Consider the following 19,530-nt stretch of genomic DNA (forward strand, 5'->3'; position numbering starts at 1 on the left):
GATGCAATGAGGAGGGACGGGACTTCTGGTACAAATAAAGAAACCTGTGTGGGATTTTCAAAAGTTTATTGGCCCATTCAACAAATATTTCTTCAGAATTTATATATAACCAAGCTCTATGCTGGGTATGAGGGAGACAAAGATAAATACAGCCTGGTCCTTTCTCTCAGGGAAGTCCACTCATAAAGGAGAAGGACTGCCTCCCTAGGAAAAGACTTTCACAATACAGTGTAGAAAGTGCAGTGACTAAAGCAATCGCTAAGGGCAGGAGAGATGCTGCATTTAGATTAGGAGTTAAAACAGGCTGGGGTAGTGGAGGGATTTTCCAAGATGAGCTACTTCATGAGAAATGACTAGATGTTAGCCGCATTAAAAACAAAACAAAACAAAACAAAGCAAAACAAAAAACAAAACACTCAGGAGGAGTTTCAGAAAGGATCTGTAGTCTCAAATTTGGATAAATTCCAAGTCTGGGTAAGCTTTAGAAGGTGAAGATTCCCTGATATGGCTAAAAGAGGACCCAAAATCTCTCTAGTTTGTCCCCAATCACTATGATGCTGAGTAGAAGCCCACTCATACATCGAAGCCCACACATTTCTGCTACCTGCGGGGCTGTGAAATACTGTCATAGAGTAGTGATGGGATATGGGTGCTGGGTATGCAGCAGACACCAAAAGTGTTTCTTTGGTGTGTATAATATTTAGTCATGGGAGGTCCAGTTTGTGCACTGTGACACTGAGACTTTTAGATAATTTTTTTTTTGTCTATTAAGTACTAGACCTGCTATTAAGTCAGTGGAATCTCCAATCAAAGAGATACTCCACACTTACATAATGATGTATGCTTACTCATGTAGGTCCAAAAATGGAAGACATGAAAATGATCACAGCCTAATCATTTTAGGCTTTACATACAAAAAGACCTTGACATAATTCTGTCCAAGAAAGAGTATCATCCTAGTAATCAGACTCATCCGACTTCAGCAATGTAAGATGAAGAGGAAAGGATAAATTATGAGTCTAGAGGCTCCTTTATAAATCATTGTGTGAAGAAGACAAAAGTTAGTTGATAACTAAAAAGCCAATGTAAGCTTCTAATCCTTCTACAAAGCAAATTATTTGTTGAAAATGTCAGAAATGAAGATTGAGGAATACAAATGAAAGTGTATACACTTAGTGATAGTATAAAGCTAGGACTTACTCTGGAATTCAAAGAATGGAAAATGAAAGAAAAATAAACTTTATAAAATGAGCTTTCATTTGGATAATAAAAACATTTTATCCATAAAATATACTTTGCTGTAGAAATACTGGTTATAGCCATGAAAATAATTAACAGCTGGATATCACTATATTTGGATGTACGAAACATTCCCAAGTGCAAATGGAATCATAAAAATGAAATATGTGTGAGGTCTATTGAATTCTAATGCTTGAGAACTTTGAAGTCATTTTATTTTATATTTTTAGACTTAAAACAATGCCTGCTGGTGGTTTTGCTGTGATGAGAGACCTTTTTATCTGCAAGGCAAATGCAAATCACTGAGGTTTGTAGACTGTTAACCAGACAGACACATTTACAGAACTACTCTTGAGAGTTAACAGCATAAACATAAATATAATATAGCTGGCAGTACAATAGCAGAAGGGACCTATAAGTAGTATCTGAATTATGCCAAATGCTTTTCTCTGTCAGCTAACAGAGAATTGTTCTGATCAGTCACCTGGAATGTAACACAGTGACGTCACACAAAGCCACAGCTCATTGACTTGTGAATTCTAATTTCCATCAATATGGCTGAAGATGCTTTTAAAATCAAGTCTCTGGTTACTGGGAAGACATTCCCGAGAACATGTTTGTGATGCACGCCTACCTATGCCAACCCACCAATGAGGAAACTAATAAAACTCCCAGAACTGTGGCTATAAGTGAAATGGACAGGGTCTGATTCAAGAGGTATTTACTGAAATACCTGCCTCTCACCTTGCCTATCTGCCATCTTACTTATTAATCCCAATTTTTAAAAAAATGGCATAGTGTCTCCAGAAGGCTGGTTAAAATGGACCTGGGATTAGGTGGTGATTACTGACAATCTCCCCAGCTTCATCCCTTTAACTATTTTATCATATTAGATAATGGTCACATGGAAAGACAGAGTATCATTTATTGAGGGTCTGGGCTTACTAATTTCTATGGTTAGTAGGTTACAGAAGGAGGTAACAAGTCAGGAGTGCAAGAGCCTGGATGCTCACTCCAGATGACAGGAGTGGGTTCTGAATGGGATTTCTAGGGGCATTAAGAATTCAGTAAATTAGGGACCCTTAACAATTCAGTTTCAGTCTGTCAGATATTAATTGCATGGCCTTGTGCACATTAATTAACTTCTCTGAATCTCTCATTTTTAAATAGGTATTATTTTACCTATTTTTCAGAGGACGTATTCAAATTCAGACAACAGAATGGATTTAGCAGCCAGCATAAAACCTGACACATGTTGGCTGCTCAAGAAGAATTTTTTGAAAGAATAACATGCATAAAATATCTGCTTCAGTTCCTGACCCATAGAAGGTTCTCAATAAAACTTTAAATCTAAGTTTTACTGATAGGAACCTTCTGAAAACTGTGCCCAGCTATTAAGAGTGTGAAAGGCCACAAATCTCTCAGTCCAAGGAAGACAAAATATCTGTGTTATGAGAAATTTTTCTTACTCTTCACAAAGCTTTATAGTTCTAGTCCCACTGAGAATGAAATTTTACACCAGTCAGAAAGAAGGGTGAATTCTAACATCGATTTTGAGTTGCAAAGGTGAGAATTGTCCCTTCACGTTGCCAGGAACCGAAACAATACAGTTTACAAGACAGAACATTTTCCACTTATCTGCTACACACATTTAGCATTTTCTATTTTGGTCCATTATTAATCTATAATTATTCTCTTTTGTGAGTTGAGAAATCATTGCAGGAGGTTACATTGCTCAAAGAATGAATTCTTTCCTGAACAAGGAAAACTGGAAAAAATACAAGCCCCAAAAGGAAAAATGCCTTCCCATTTCCTGAGGCACACTAAAAAGTCTGCAATTAGCTCTGTTTCTAATAGTTTCCACAGCTCTGCTACTGGACGTATCTCATTTTTCCACCACAAGCATGGTAAGAATTGCCTAAATCTATAATCTCTCTCCTACCCTTTTGGGCCCTTATCACCTCTTTCCCAATTGTAGAGTGTGAGGAGTGAGTTGGAGTCTCTGTTAGAGACTTGCATTTCTTTTTTATTTTGACATTTTCCTGATGCCTCATCCCTTGATCCTTCCATTGGATGTTACTGCGTCTGGTTTCAAATAAAGATGATAGGAAACAGGACCTTTATGTCTCTCCCAGCCCACCAGAATTTTCATTCCCCAGCACCATGGCTCTCTGAGCTGATACTGCTCTGAGTCAGACAACCGTGTGCCATGTGCTACAATGCCCACTCTGGCCTCACTTCCTGACATCTACTCAGGAAAACAGGCAATGGTATATATACCACGGCTGCAGATATTACAAAAATTTCATCCGAAATACCGTCATGCCACTCTTTCCACTTCCTTTTGGCTTGGTTAGAAAATTAAATTAAATCATTCTTTAACTGACCACCACTTAAAAGCACCTCCTCCTTGTAAAATGAGATTTCCCAGGAATATCCAGGGTCAACCCAGGAAGGGCAAACAGCAGACTTTTCTCCCTATGATTTTAAACATAGTGTGACATAGTGGAAAACGCACTGACTTTGATGTTAGGAAAAATCTCATCCAAATCCTTCATCTGTCTTTTATCTATGTGGTCTTGAGCAAATTACATAATTTCTTAGTTCTGCTGCCTTAATTTCAAAATGAGGGTAATTAATGGTACCTACTTTATAGGGTTGTTGAGAGCATGGAATATGCTAATAAATGTAAAATAAAAAAACCTGTTCAGTACATAATTATTATCTATTTATCAGTATGTTAATAAAAATCAATATATTTGCTTATTATCAATAAATGTAATCTATTTTTATCCCTACACTTTAATCCTCAAATTTTCTATCCTTCGTTAATAGAGATAGACCCAGGGCTATCTAATGATGAGACTTCTACCTGGCATGTTTCAAGGAGCCTACTTACCCACATATGTCCTGACAAATAGATCGAGTTTTCTCACCTGATAACAGAAGGGGCCAATTCCACAATTAGAAATTTACTCCTTTACCCAGAGTTGCTTATCTTCTATTACTACACAAGTGTTTCTGGGAAGGACAACACATTAACCCAATAAATGGTAATCTTTACCACTTGTGAACTAATACTTTCTAGGTACTTGTTGCATTTCTTTTCTCCTCTTAACCTCTTAAAAAAATCCCCCTTAGGTGAACATTATCTCTGTTGACAAAGTTCAGACACTTAGGTTTAGACCAATAATCAGAGCAAAAATAGATAAGATCTCACTTAGTCAAGTTTCTTTCTCTCTCTCTCTCTTATTTCTTTGAATAAAAGGACAATACGGAAACCCCTTGAGAAATTGACAAGCCGGATGAGAAAATACACCAGAAGCTTAGACTGGAGTATGTAGAGACAAAGTTTCCATGGTGGGCTCTCAGGTTGGAAACAGATATTTCTGAGGAACTCTGAGAATATTACCTGTCTTGTGAGATCTTGTCTCTTGACTAGTAAGGGATGTCATACTTTTGGTGAGTATGAAGTTACCAAAAATGCAAAGGAATACACAGGTTATTACATGTTGTGGGGAGAAGGTGTGGGTACTGGCTTGGGAATACTTGGAACAAGGGGTAGGCAAGATATGTGGGTTCCTGTTTATTGGCAAGGGCAGAATAGCGCAGAACCCTAATGAAAATCAGGACCTCTATCCCAGGCCCTAAGGTCTCTTTGTTAAGTAGTGCATGTATTACCTATCTGTAGTTCCTGAGTGACTTTATGGATTACACAGTAAGCGTGATATGAAATAGATGGAGTAGAAGGGTTTGATAGATGATGTCATAGGCTCTGGAATTAGAAAGATCTGGCTGGCTTAAATCCCATCTCTACCACTAACTGTCTATGCCCATGGGCAAGTCATCTAATTTCTCTGAGCCTATATTTGTCAGGACATATGTGGGTAGGTGGAGTCCTTAAAATACGCCAGAGAAATTAGGAATGCATGTGTGTAAGAGTGTTTGTGCGCATACACTCATTTTAAAATACTTCATTACTTCTTGGCCTTTTGGCTAAGATCAAATATAAAATATTTACTTCACAAAGTTGTGTGAGAATTAAATGTAGTAATATATTTACGGAGATATAGGGCCTCTGTGGTGGCCTAGGGGTTAAGTCTCAGAACTGTTACTGCTACGACCTGAGTTCAATCCCCGGCCAGGGAGCTAACCCCCATATAGACCAGCAGCCCTCTCCTGTCTCGCCTGCTGCTCCCCTTAGCAGTGTATTTCATTAGATGGCCTGTTCTGCTCCTCATGCGGTATCTCACCCCTCACACCTCTGGCCTGCACCCCAGCTCTTCTATACAAAAATAAAATATATGTGTGTTTATGTATGTGCATGTGTGTGTGTGTTTGAGGAAATACAGTTGATATATTCTGGTCATTTTCCCTAGTCATTATTATCACTAGACAGCGAGCTACTGGAGGGCAGGGACTTTGTCTTATTCATTCTCAGATCCTTTGTGTCTATTGTAATGTTCAATAAATGAATGTTGATTGATGTTTAAACTAGCAAACATAGGAAAAACTGCTTCTAATATCCCAGAAAATCACAATATAACAGGGCACAATAAGAATGTGCATGTCTATAGTGGCAAATGCACTTTTTCTAGCATATAGCTGCTTTTTTTAAGCTAATACCGCCTAAGCTATTTTACAATTTACTCATTACTTACACAAAAGGAAAAGAACGGCCCCTATTTTCAGTAATTAAATTAATCTGAGAGTTGTCAGACATTCTAAAAATTGATATGCATTCCTGGGAGGCAGTTCTGTCCTGAGTATGAATGGATGTGCTCCAGACACCAGTCTCTAAGTTCACCCAGTGCCTAGAAGCTTCCACCACTTGCCCAGATTGTGTGTTCCTAAACAGTTTGCCAGGTTTGTTCTAGGAGAAAGCAGAACATATCATTTATGTTGCTGTCATAGATACATTGCTAAAGTTCTCTATAGCCTTAAACATTGTGAAGGAAACATTACAATATTCCTTGGTTCACTGGAAAGTAGGATAATGTTACATTAATAAATTGAGGATGTCTAAGGAGATCTTGAAGAAGAGTGAAGTTCTTATCACTTGAAAGGGTATTCTTGTGGACTGGGAATCTGGCTTCAGGTAGTTTTGCGTGGTTTATAAAAATGAGCCAAGATTAGGTAGCAAAATCCATCAACAATAATAGTTGCTCTCTCCTAAGGTTGGAGACATACTGATTTGAAAATGCAAACTATGATAACAGAATCAAGAGCAGGACTGTGGTGATTTTAGTAAACACCTTCCTTTTCCAGTTGAACCTATAATGTATTCAGTTAGCAAACACACACACACTCACACAGACGCACGTATCAGTCTCAGGTTAACCTTTTCGAGCTGTAAGAGAAGGATTAGAGAAAGCAAAAATTATGCAATACAATATATAGATATGTATTTTGAAATAATAACTTTAATTAATTTACATTTTTTAAAGTTTTACATGGTATCCATAAAGCATAATGATAGGACACAGAATTCTGGACATACAGCTGTAGCAAGGAAGTGGATAGATGGTAAACCAGGTAACAGATGCAGTGTATCTGATGTTTGAGATGAAATGGCCACACTATTTGCAAGAACTTCTTATACTCAGTTTATTATATTGCCCATTCATGGGTATAAAAACAAAGAAAAAGAGAGAGAAAGGGAAAAATGATTAAAATGAAGTTCTTATTTTCTGGTTGGTAAACAAAACATTATTTCTTCCTGGACTAACTGTATCTCTTGTCCAAGTCATGTTCTAACAATTCCTGTGTAATCAGAAACATACATATCCACATAATCACTGCCAAGGTATTTAGGTATTTTACTGGCATTTGTAATCAGTTTATGGCAGAAGAAGTTCTGCCAGTAGACAGAAGGCTTCATCATGTTTGGACCAAAAAGGTAAAGGAAGCTGTGACTATGTGTGATGAAGGAGAGATTTGATCCTAAGAAACCAGAGTCTGAAAACACTTACCTTCATGTGTTGGTCCACTTCAAGCCTGAAGCCATTGTTGCTTCTGGCCAATGTTCCTGTTTTGGGTCCCCTCATTCTACAAAACAAAGAGAAGAAAACCTCTAGATAAATAATCTTGTGTACTGTTACTCCAATTCATATTGTAAAACATACAACTTGTTACTTTAGTTGTCTTGAAAAAAAAAAAAACCACATTTGATTCTACTCCCAACCTCAGATCACTAATGTCCAACATTACTATGCTAATTTGCCTTTGGATATCCTCTGGTGTTGATGCAGTCAATGTTCATTGACAAAAGCCTTAACACATCAAGTAGAATAAATAAGTTTCCATACGTAATACTAATATATGTTTTGCAAGAGTGCACTAAAAGTGACTACATCCTATCCCAAAAGCAATATGAAAACAAACAACTTACCTATTATGTGTGAGTCTGTAGAAATTTCTCTACGTCTTGAACAAATCGCCCCATATATAGGGCACTTCCAAAATACAGACATCTTCGGGTGAAGTCAGGGTCCTGGGCAACCCATTACTACTGCTGAAATGAAAGCTGAGTTTCCTTCAGGAAGTGATTCAATTACCAGGGTGTTGTCATAAGCTCAGGTTCTGAGGACTTGCTTTGTAGTGGCAAAGTGACACCTCAGCCCCTTGTACCTAGTTGTAGTAGTTTTCTGGAGGAAACCAAGAGCAATCAGATCAGGAGGGAGTTCTGGTCCTTTCCATGAAAGGTATACTCTTTTTACACAAGAGTGGAACCCTTAAATAGAAAAAACTTGTAGTTATGTGGGTGGTGGTGGCCCTAAAATGGATCTTACATTGAGACCTATGGTTAAAATCTACTAATAAGACCAGGAAACAAACACCACCAATGAAACCCCTGCTTTAGAACTAGTGAAGATGATTTCCATAAGCATTGTTTCCAGACTGATGTTTTACAACTAATCTGTAAGGAAGAGAGCAAAAAGAAAAGACTCAAATAAAGCAACAGTTCTGGGGTTTGATGGCGTGGATGATTTTATTACCATTCATCTATATCTGCCGCCCCTTCTGGAGGTGGAATATATTTCCTCAAGGCACTAGAGTTAGACTTGGATTGACTTGCTCTTCTACTGAAATGGACCTGCGAGTGAAAGTGACTTGTTTAAGCCACAGTTGTAATTCCCCTTCATCTTTGCCTTCGCCATAATGAATATCAATATTAAAAGAGACGCCTCCATTTATGGGTTCCCTAGAGAGAATGATGCGGCGCCAAAGCCCTTGCTGACACTCGTTGCGCAGGTTGAATAATTAACAAATAAACCTTCACTGTTGCAAACTGCCAAGATTTGGGGGGTAGGTTGTTACCACAGAATAAGCCAGCCTATTCCAGCTGAAACAGATAACAACTTGGAAAAAAACAAGTGTCTGGTGAAAACTGCCTCTGTTCATATTGTTTATAAACTAGTCAATACAAATATTTAAACGGTTGTCAATTTCCTTGATGTTGAGCACCTTAACTCTATTAATAGATGATTGAAAGAAAGTGTATCCTGCTTCACACAGAATGATCTTATAATCAGTGGACAAATTGTAATTTTCTTCATGTGACTCAAACCTGGTTGCTTATCTTTTTCTTCATTGCTGAAGGCGCTGTCAAAGTGGAGGTAGTAAAAAAGATTGAAAACAAGTTTGCTAACAGGTTGTTGCCCCCAAAGTGCATATATAAGAAAATTTGATCCTGTAAATAAGGTAATCTGAAAGAATGATTGACAAATTGGAAAGGTTGTTGGGGCTGAACTGGCTCTGGCCCTGTACCCCACTCACAGCTCCTTTGTTAGGGAGCTCTGCCCACTGGTCACTGGAAAGGCACATATGAGGCTCTGTGACTTCACATCTTATAGGTTTTTCTGAGTCAGTAAGAAGCTCCCAGTGGCTGTGATACCAGGACAAATTATCAGGCAACAGAAAACCAGAAAGAGCAGTAAGTGGGGGATGAGAAGATTTTATGTTTAATGCCATTTCTAAAGAAATGTTTAATTAGAAGTTGTTATATTTAATTAGTTAAAATTATTAAAAGAAATATCTGGTCATTTCTTTGTGATTTTTTTTTTCAGGGAAAATGATACATTGGAAAACAGTGTGGTAGGAAAAAGTAACAAATAACGTCACAATGGTTTTTCTAGTTTTCCATATGCTTAAATAGTTGAAGTTGCCCCAGATGTGGAAGGACAACAGATGGGTACATTCCGATGACTTATAATGCTGAATAATAAAATGACCTAAGACTCTATTTAGAGAAATAGAACAGTTACTCTTGGGCTGTTTACAGACTTAGAAATATCACGATAAGCAAATGCAGGGAGTTCAAAGGAATGATAAAAAAAAAAGGACAAGTGGATAAATAATGACCTGATGTTGTTGCGAAAATGTAGTGTAACTCTTGCATTGTTAATATAAACACAGATGACCTTTGCATTTGCTCAGCTTTCGTCTTCAAGACAGGAAACAGCAACTGATCTTTATCAGAAAAGTAGAATCTTCCACTTGCTTCTGCTGTGCTGACATTATGGTGTATGTCAGAGCACAGTAACACCACTATCTCTTCAAAGCACATGTTGAAAGCCCGATAGGAGCTTAAAAGAGAAGTTTATCCTGGGTATAGGCGTTGTGTGTCACCGGGACAGTGTGGCTACTGTCACACTGCAGGAAGGCCATGTGCACGTGCAGGGTACGTAGTTGGGGTTATAGGTGGGGATCAGAGAGAAAAAGTCCCCTGACTACATTTTCCATGCACATACTCATCCATTCATTATTTCTATAAGCTTAAACATCCTCTAGGGTAATGTTTATAAATGCACCTAAAGAACAATTATTTCCTATATGAGGGATACTAGTGAGTTCTATAGTCTGATATACTATAGATTAAAACACTCACAAAGAACTGTTGAATTACACAATAGTTTGCATCAGAAGAGCATCCAATGTCTGAATTATTTCTTTTGTTCCCAGTGAAAATGGATTTGAATCTATTTTGTTTTACAGCATGCTCATAAGCATGCATCATCAGCACCAATACAACATTTTAAAAATCCATGCAGGTAGTTCATGGCAACCTATGGCGATCAGTGCTCCTATCTCTGCCTGGTCTAGCTGTGAAGTGGTTATCTCATAAGTTCTTCCCTAAATGAAGTCACCTAAATTGACCTTTCATTTCCTGCACACGGTCCATTTGGTTTCGGATTCAAAATGGATCTTTTCAATATGAAATAAATTCTCACTGCTTCATTAGACATTTTTTACCTAGAATAACACCTGCAGAAAACACCTTAATTTTATATTTGTTTGTGGCCATTATATAGAGCTATAATCCTGTTTGGTTCTATAGCAGGATGATTTTCCTTCAGCTTTACCCACTATAACCAGGCCAGAGAAACTGCTTCTCAGAGAAGGACCATCAGTTCCACATTCCAGTTCCCAATCCTACCTGAGGATGCATCTATACAAGATTGGTGGTACCAGAGATATTTTCACTCCTGCTCCAAATAAACAAATTCATATATATATTTACTTAAGCCTCTATTCTCATTATGTGCCTATAATTGGTATGAAATTTATACTACCTATTCCATCAGAAACAATGCTACTGTAATCTAAATTAAGGGCTATATTTTTCTGTAAAAGCTCAGATAGTTTGTATTTTCAGTTTTGTGGGGAGTACAGTATCTGTTGTAATTAAACAACATTGTTGAGGTAGCATGAAAGCAGTCATGAATATAAATAAGTGAGTGTGTCCAATAAAATTTTATTTACAAAAACAGATGGGGGATAAATTTGGTCTGTGGGCTGCAGTTTGTTGATGCCTGATTGTCTAATTCAAACAAACAGGTACCCTTAATCATACTCATTATTTGTAAATCAGATTCTCATCATGGTGAAGTCACACTACTGATGGCTGTCATATTTTCTCCTAGACTTAGCAAATGTAAACATTGAATGTGGCATATATGAAAGTTCTGAAAAAAGGAAGTTTAAAAGTTCTCATCACAAGGAAAAACATTCTTTTTTTTTTAATTTTACCTTTATGGGATAATAGATGTTATCTAAATGATGTGGAGATCACTTTGCAATACATGTAAATCAAATAATTCAAATTAAACTTACATAGTGCTGATTGTCAGTTATAGCTCAGTAAAACAAACAAACAAAAAATCAAAATGGAGAGATAATTAATGCTTTCCAAACAGGATTTCTCTACATCTATGAAGAAAATTGACATTCCAACTTCCCCTGTCCTAGGAAACTGTTTCTATGGATATTGGGATATTGGCAACTGACACAAATCTACCTAAAAGTGGTATGTTTAAATGTTTTAACCCTCTGCCCTTGCAATTCTCGGGATAGAAGGAACATACCTTAACATGATAAAAGCCATATATGACAAACCCACTGCCAATATTATTTTCAATGCCAAAAAGATGAAGGTCTTTCCTTTAAGATCAGAAACAAGACAAGGATGTCCTCTTTCACCACTGCTCTACCATATAATACTGGAGGTCCTAGCCAGTGCAATAAGACAAGAGAAAGACTTAAAAGGAATCCAAATAGGGAAAAAAAGTAAATCTATCACTATTTTCAGATGATATGATAATATACATAGAGAACCCTAAAAACTCCATAGAAAAACTACTCGAAATAATCAACCAGTTCAGTAAAGTAGCAGGATACAAAAATCAACACAAAAAAATCAGTAGCCTCCCTATACACAAACAATCTGAAGAAGAAGAAATCAAGAAAACCATCCCTTTTATAATTGAAACAAAGAAATCGAATACTTGGGAATAAACCTAACAAAAGAGATGAAAGACCTATACAAATAAAATTATAAAACACTGTTAAAAGAAATAGAAGAAGACACAAAGAAATGGAAAGACATTCCCTGCTCATGGATTGGAAGAATTAACATTATTAAAATGTCCATCCTACCAAAAGCAATATACAGATTCAACACTATTCCAATAAAAATCTCAATGACATTCTTCAAAGAAATAGAACAAATACTGATGAAATTCATATGGAACCACAAAAACCACAGATAGCCAAAGCCCTACTGATGAAAACATAGGAGAAAGGTGGTATCACATTTCCAAACTTCAAGCAATACAACAAAGCCATAATAATAAAAACAGTTTGGTATTGGAACAAAAACAGACATGCAGACCAATGGAACTGAATAGAGAGCTGAGAAATAAAACCACACTTATATGGACAACTGATCTTTGACAAAGGAGCAAAGAACATGCAATGGAACACAGACAGTTTGTTCAATAAATGGTGCTGGGAAAACTGGACCACCACATGCAAAAAAAAAAAACTAGACCACTACCTCTCACTGTGCACAAAAATCCACTCAAAATGGATAAGAGAACCAGATATAAGACCTGAAACCATAAAATATATAGAAGAAAATCTAGGTAAAACACTACAAGACATACATCACAATAACATCTTTAAAGACTCATCACCCAAAGCAAAGATAGTCAAGGAATTACATCAAACTGAAAATCTTCTGTACAGCAAAAGAGACATTAACCAAAACAGAGAGATACCCCACTGATTGGGAAAAAATTTTTACACTCCATTCAACTGATAAGGGACTGACCACAAAGATATACAAAGAACTCACAGGACTCAACAAAAGAAAAATAAACAATCCAGTCAAGAAATGGGCAGATGAACTTAAAAGACATTTCTCCAAAGAGGAAATGCAAATGGCCAGCAGGCATATGAAGAAATGTTCAACATCCCTTATCATCAGGGAAATGCAAATCAAAACTACATTGAGATACCACCTTACACTAGTAAGAATGGCACATATCAAAAAAAAAAAACAAAAAAAAAAAACAAGCAACAGCAAATGTTAGCGAGGATGTGATGAAAAATGAACTCTCCTACATTGCTGGTGGGAGTGCAAACTGGTCCAACCACTATGGAAAGCTGTCTGGAGTTTCCTCACTCTACTAAAAATGGAGCTACCATATGACCTGGCAATTCCACTCCTAGGGATCTACCCAAAGGACACAAAAACATTGATTCAAAAGACCATCTGTAACCACCCCTATGTTTATTGCAGCACTATTTACAATAGGTAAAATCTGGAAACAACCCAAATGCCCAAAAATAGATGACTGGATCAAGAAGATGTGGTATATATATATATATACAATGGAATGTTATTCAACAATCAAAAAAGATAAACCCATGTCATCTGTAGCAATGTTGATGGAGCTAGAAGGAATTATGCTCAGTGAAATCAGCCAGAAGGAAAAAGAAAAATATATAGGGAAACCAAATAAGACATCAGTGTTAAAAAAAGAACAGTACAAAACACAACAAAGCAAAAATGGACAATTATGAATCAGGGGAGGAGGAGGAAGAGGGATTAGAGGGAGGGAGGGAGGAGCACAGGGGACTGAGGTGATGGTGCACCGGTGCATTGGTGAAGGAAACTCTATGGGGACTACACCTGAGGAGGTGAGGAGAAGCAAATATTGTTTGAAAATGAACAATGATGTAAGAACATTAAAATATTAATTAAAAATAAATATTTTAACCTTCTATGTACAGTTCAGATAGTATCATTTCATTTACCTCCTTCCCTTTCAGTGGTATCTGTCTAGCCAAGGTGGACTAGAGAAATGTTGATTATATACAGTAAGAAATGTTGATTATATACATGGAAATGTAAAGAGCAGAGGGCTTAAGTCATAATAATACCCCCTTTTCTATGGTCATCTACCATGTACCAAATATTATGCAGAAACAATCATATATTACCTCGTTTATCATCATTCCATTTTACAGATAAAACTAACATTCAAATATATGGATTGAATCAACCTACATTCTAAAACTGGTAAGAGGCATGTGAGAAACTAAGTGTCCTTAGGTTTTAACATGCTCTTTGCCCCCTAATTATAAGGCCTCATCTTAATCTTCATAACAGATTTTCCTGATTCCTCACTGTATTGACATTCAGTGTTTTTATCTAATTGAACCTGTAAAAGAGTAACTTTTTTTTATCTATTTTTTTTCTTACAATGTTTTCTTTCTTTTTTCAGGTGTAGTCCCCATAGAATTTCCACCAATTCACCCGTGCACCATTGCCATAGTCAATTTTGTTCTTCCTGCCCTCGTTGTGATCCCTTAATTAACATTCTAGATGAGGATATTTTGGGAAGCCATAGTGAAGTACATGCATTGAGCCACAGGGGGAGGAGCATGGTAACTGTTAAGTGCTTATAATGAGCCAGAACCTCTTGGTTGGCCTGGGATTTCTCAGATCTAGAGTACCAGTATCAGTAATTATCTCTCCATTTTGATTTTTTGTTTTTGTTTTACTGAGATATAACTGACAATCAGCACTATGTAAGTTTAAGTTGCACAACATAGTGGTTTGACTTACATATATTCTAAAGTGACTTCCACTCCATTTAGATAACATCCATTATCTCATAAAGGTAAAAGAATAAAAATGAATATTTTTTCTTGTGATGAGAACTTTTAAACTTCCTTTTTTCAGAACTTTCAAATATGCCATATTCAATGTTTACATTTGCTAAGTCTAGGAGGAAATATGACAGCCATCAGTGAGTGTGACTTCACCATGATGAGAAACTGATTTACAAATGATGAGTATGGCTAAGGGTATCTGTTTATTTGATTTAGATCAGGCATCAACAAATTTACAACAAATTGTAAATTTATGTAATGAATTGTGGATGTTACAAGTTGGAAATGGGGGTGGGGGAGGACATAGAAGTAAAAGGAATAGGCTGGAGAAGACAGTGTTCTCTCTTACTCACAGGAAAGTTTGACGAACTACAGCAGGGCATGCGAATGTACAGCACAGAACTAACTAACCAAGCCACCTGCATATAAACACCAGGGTAGGAGCTAAATGGTTATTTAGAAAGAGGGCTTAGAAACTGGGCAGAAGACATAAACTTATAGAATTCTAAATACTGGGTTTCCAATACTGGTTTCTGATAACCTTCTCATCCCTCATTATTCTGCTCTCTGAAAGGAATGAGGAAAATATGTGATGGCAGAGTTTAAAACCAATTAGTTGACAATCAGTTGAAAAGCTTTGGGTAGATGAACTTGCAAGAAGGTAACTCACAGAAAACCTATCATGGTTGTCTTCAGGAAAAACTGAATCCAGAGTGAATATTTGAAGATAATATTTGTTAAAAAGAAAAATGAAAAAAACACTGTGTCAATGATTAGAGGCTAACATCCTGACTTTTGTATTGGCCTCTGGTATAGGCATTAGAGGCTAACATCCTGACTTTTGTATTAGGAAAATGCTGACCCTATATCTTTGAATTATTTGAATCTTTGCCCAAACATATGTTTGCTTTAATGTAGACTGGGTCTTGTAAATCTTGGCATAATCCATCAGTGAGAAAAGAAATGTGTCACCTTGTGTGTGGCTGTTGTAATAAAGATGAAATGCTTCTGATGAAGTGTGAGATCTCTTCAATTACCTACCCTGGAGACAATAACCTTTAGAACACATCAAAACTGTGAAAATATTACTGCTGAATGCAAAAGGACTAAAATGCCTGCTAGTGAATCAAATGCCATGAGCCACAAAATGGAGCAATCTCAGTTGGAGAGTCCTAGTCTTTCCAAGATGCTCCTTGTGAGTGTGGTCTTTGGGCCAGAACAGTCTCTGCTTTAGGGAGAGTGTAGCTAACAACTTGTATGGGGTCATTTGGGGCATCTCCAAAGGGCTTCCCAGATGATCTAGCACATTGGGAGTGTAAATGAGATAGTAATTTAAACCACATGTAAGTTTGGCTTCTTTTTCAAAACTACAGGATAGCCTCATTATATCATACTTAGTTATTACATAGATCCAAACAGTGTGTTATGAGTTAAACCAGTTCCCCTGGCACATAACAACTGCATTCAGTTATAGTCTGATAAGACATGGCTAGAATGTAATGTAAAAATCATAAGACATTCCATTTTCCTATCAGTTTGGTGAAGATCAAAAACACTGACAATACCCAGTATCGGGAAGGTTAGGGGAAGTTGGTGCTCTACTGCAGTGTGGTGGAAATTAATCTGGTATATGGGCAGTGTGTTTAAAGATACAAAATATCCAAGTCCTTTGATTCAATAATTCTACTTCATAGGTATTTATCACAGAGAGAAAAATGGTCAAAAGCTCAAAGGTGTACACATGAGATTCATCAAAGCATTGGTATGAGAGCCAAATTATAAACATTCTCAGTGTCTACCAACAGGAGCTTGGTTACATGGTTTAACCATTGTGTATGCCACCCATGAAGCCTATTACATATAAAAATATACCTATATTAATTGACATGAAAAATCTCAGTGATATCATTATTTTTGAGGAGTAGGATAGGATAGGAACAAAGAACAACACGTTTAATATCATACACATACACAGCGTATTTAATTTTCATAGTGTACAAATACCAGCTGCTTCAGAGTAAAGAAATGTGGAGTAGCGCTTTACTTTTTTCTTTCTAATTTTTGTGTTTTGATTTCCATGTATTTGTATCAATCTTGGTTATCAGAAAAAATAAAACACACAATCAATTTGAAGTTTTTCTTCTCTCCTAGAACCTGTGATAAAAACATCCCACAGTGTGTGCTAAATGATTTGCATTTTCCCAAGGAAAGTGCCATCACCAAGCACAGGAAGAAGAAAAACTTGGGCCTGTGGCCTGTTGGCGTGTACTGCATTAGCTATTCTAAAGATAGAGGAATCAATAACTTGACTCTAATAGCCTGTTAATCATCAGGCTGAACTTAAGTTTCACTTTTATAAAATAATCTTGGAACGGTAATAGCCCTGCTGTTTCACGTTGCTTTTTTTTTCTGAGGGCTTTATTAACATGACCTCACTCATCATGCGGTATGCCTGCAAGATCTAGCTGCCAGCAATCACCTCCTATTTTAAAGATAGAAACCCCAGGCTCTGACTTAGGGCAACACCTACAAATGCTCCACCAACACTGAACAAGAGAAAACTTTATTTTGTCTCTACCTCAGGCACTCTTCCATGATCAGTGTTTTCCATTTGCTGATCCACTGACCAGGGAGTCAACTTTTGAGCATCTTCATTTGGTCCCTTCCTTAACTTACTCCTCAAAAACAGCAGTTTTGATTCAGAACAATTCTACTCCCCATATTCCCCACTTCTCAATTCTGGGGTGGATTTACAGACTTAGATCTGGTTCTGTTTGGGAAAAACTACTGCACTCCAGAGAACATATTCAAAAGATGAGCAGAGGTACCTGGTAGGGTAACAATGACTCTTCAAAAGCCCTATGTGGGTTAAAAGTTCACAAATTTCTGCATGCCTATAATTCCATTCTAGTTAAAGAGAGAGAGATTGAAGACACAGAGAGGAGAATGCAGCTACCCATCATCAAGTAGCAGAACTTAAAGGATGGAAGATATATCTAGAGAATTTTTAGATGCTGAGGCCGTGGCTTGAGAGGCTCACAACTATTTCTCAGCAATTCTCATCAAGCCACCTGGCAAAGGCCAGTAGTAGAAATGATGCTAGATCTTAAAAAGGAAATACACAAAAAGAAAGTTTTGGAGTTTTTCCTTCTCTTGAAACATCAAAACAAAATTATGTACTGAAAGAACAATAAACAAAAACAACCTCTTTCTCCCAAGGGGAAGTGCACCCACAACCCATTAAACACAGAAGAGCAGCATGTTCCTTGTCTCTCCCCAAGAAGTGTTCACACCGAAAGTTCTCTGCATGCGTCCTGTTTGAGAGACATAAACACAGAGAACTGGGTCCAGTGATCTAGACATAAACACAGAGAACATGAGTGGTGACGTGGACTCTAGATTTTGACGGTTACAAGAGGATGGCCTTCCGGTGGGAAGGTGCCCAGATCTCTGATGCCATTGACTGTGTGAACTGTTACTGTGGTAGTGCTTTCATGTCTCCATCTATTTATTGGGCCTAGTAAAAGAGAAGAAGCTCAACATGTACAGGGTATGAGAGGCCAATGAGAATTTACTCCACAGATTTTCTAGACTGGGGAGAGAGATAAACAATGTTTAATTTGCATAAATGTAAAAGAAAAGCTACTTGTGCTACTATAAATTATTTTAGTCAAGCTTTATGTTGTGGTTATTCTAACCATTTAGTTACCTTGGCATGCAATATTGTTGGAATTGGTGTTAAAAAATGTTTTGAATTCACATGAAAATAGAAGTCTATTATGAGAAAAGATGAATATTTTTAAGTAATTCAAATATACTTAAAATGAAACATAACTTTGTTATCTATCCCAGTCATCATTTCCCTGCATTCTTTTTTTAAATTTTTTAAAAATTTACTCATTTTTTTACATCATTGTTCATTTTTAAACATATTTGCTTCCCTCCGCCCCCTCAGGTGTAGTCCCCATTGAATTTCTTTCATCAATGCACCCGTGCACCATCACCTCACAGCCCTGTGTTCCTCCCTCCCTCCCTCTGATCCCTCTCTCTCCTCCTCCCCTGCAGTATGTCTCTGATTTATCTGTTTTTGCTTTGTTGTATTTTGTACTGTTATTATTTTTTTTACACTGATGTCTTATTTGGTTCCCCTATATTCCTGCTATAAGTGAAACCATCCAATATCTTTCTTTTTCCTTCTGGCTTATTTCACTGAGCATAATTCCTTCTAGCTCCATCCATGTTGCTGTGAATGACATGAGTTTATCTTTTTTTTTTAAGATTTATTTATTTATTTATACAAGCCCTGGGTACAGTCAGAAGCACAGAAGGGTGATGAGTTTATCTTTTTTGATTGCTGAATAATATTCCATTCTTTATCTTTCCTATCTAAGAGCATTTCAGGTTTTGCCCTAGTAGAACAATTGTTTGGGGGTCTGATACTATTTCTACTTGAATTAGGCCTGTCACTGTTGATGCCTCTTGGATGAGAGCATTGAAAGTGAAAATACATTTAAACTAGCTGCTGTTTCAGTGTTTGTTTTAGAGAACACATTCACTATCCAGAGGTCACTAGCTCCTTCACCATAAAATTGGGAAGTTCACATCCAGCAACCCCTCACCTTTGCTTATCCAAGGCAACAACCTTAATTCTATTATTTATTATGTCCATTCCTATATTTTAAATTTTGATCCTTGTGAACAAATCTAAAAAATTCATCTTTCACATGCTGAAACATATTCTCAAAAAACACAAACACACAATGTCCAAAAAATCTTCCTATGTTGAATTCCTAATAAAATTTCAGAAAAATAAATAACAATTCTTTA

This window comes from Talpa europaea, assembly GCF_964194135.1.
Source record: "Talpa europaea genome assembly, chromosome: 4".
Lineage (NCBI taxonomy): Eukaryota > Metazoa > Chordata > Mammalia > Eulipotyphla > Talpidae > Talpa > Talpa europaea.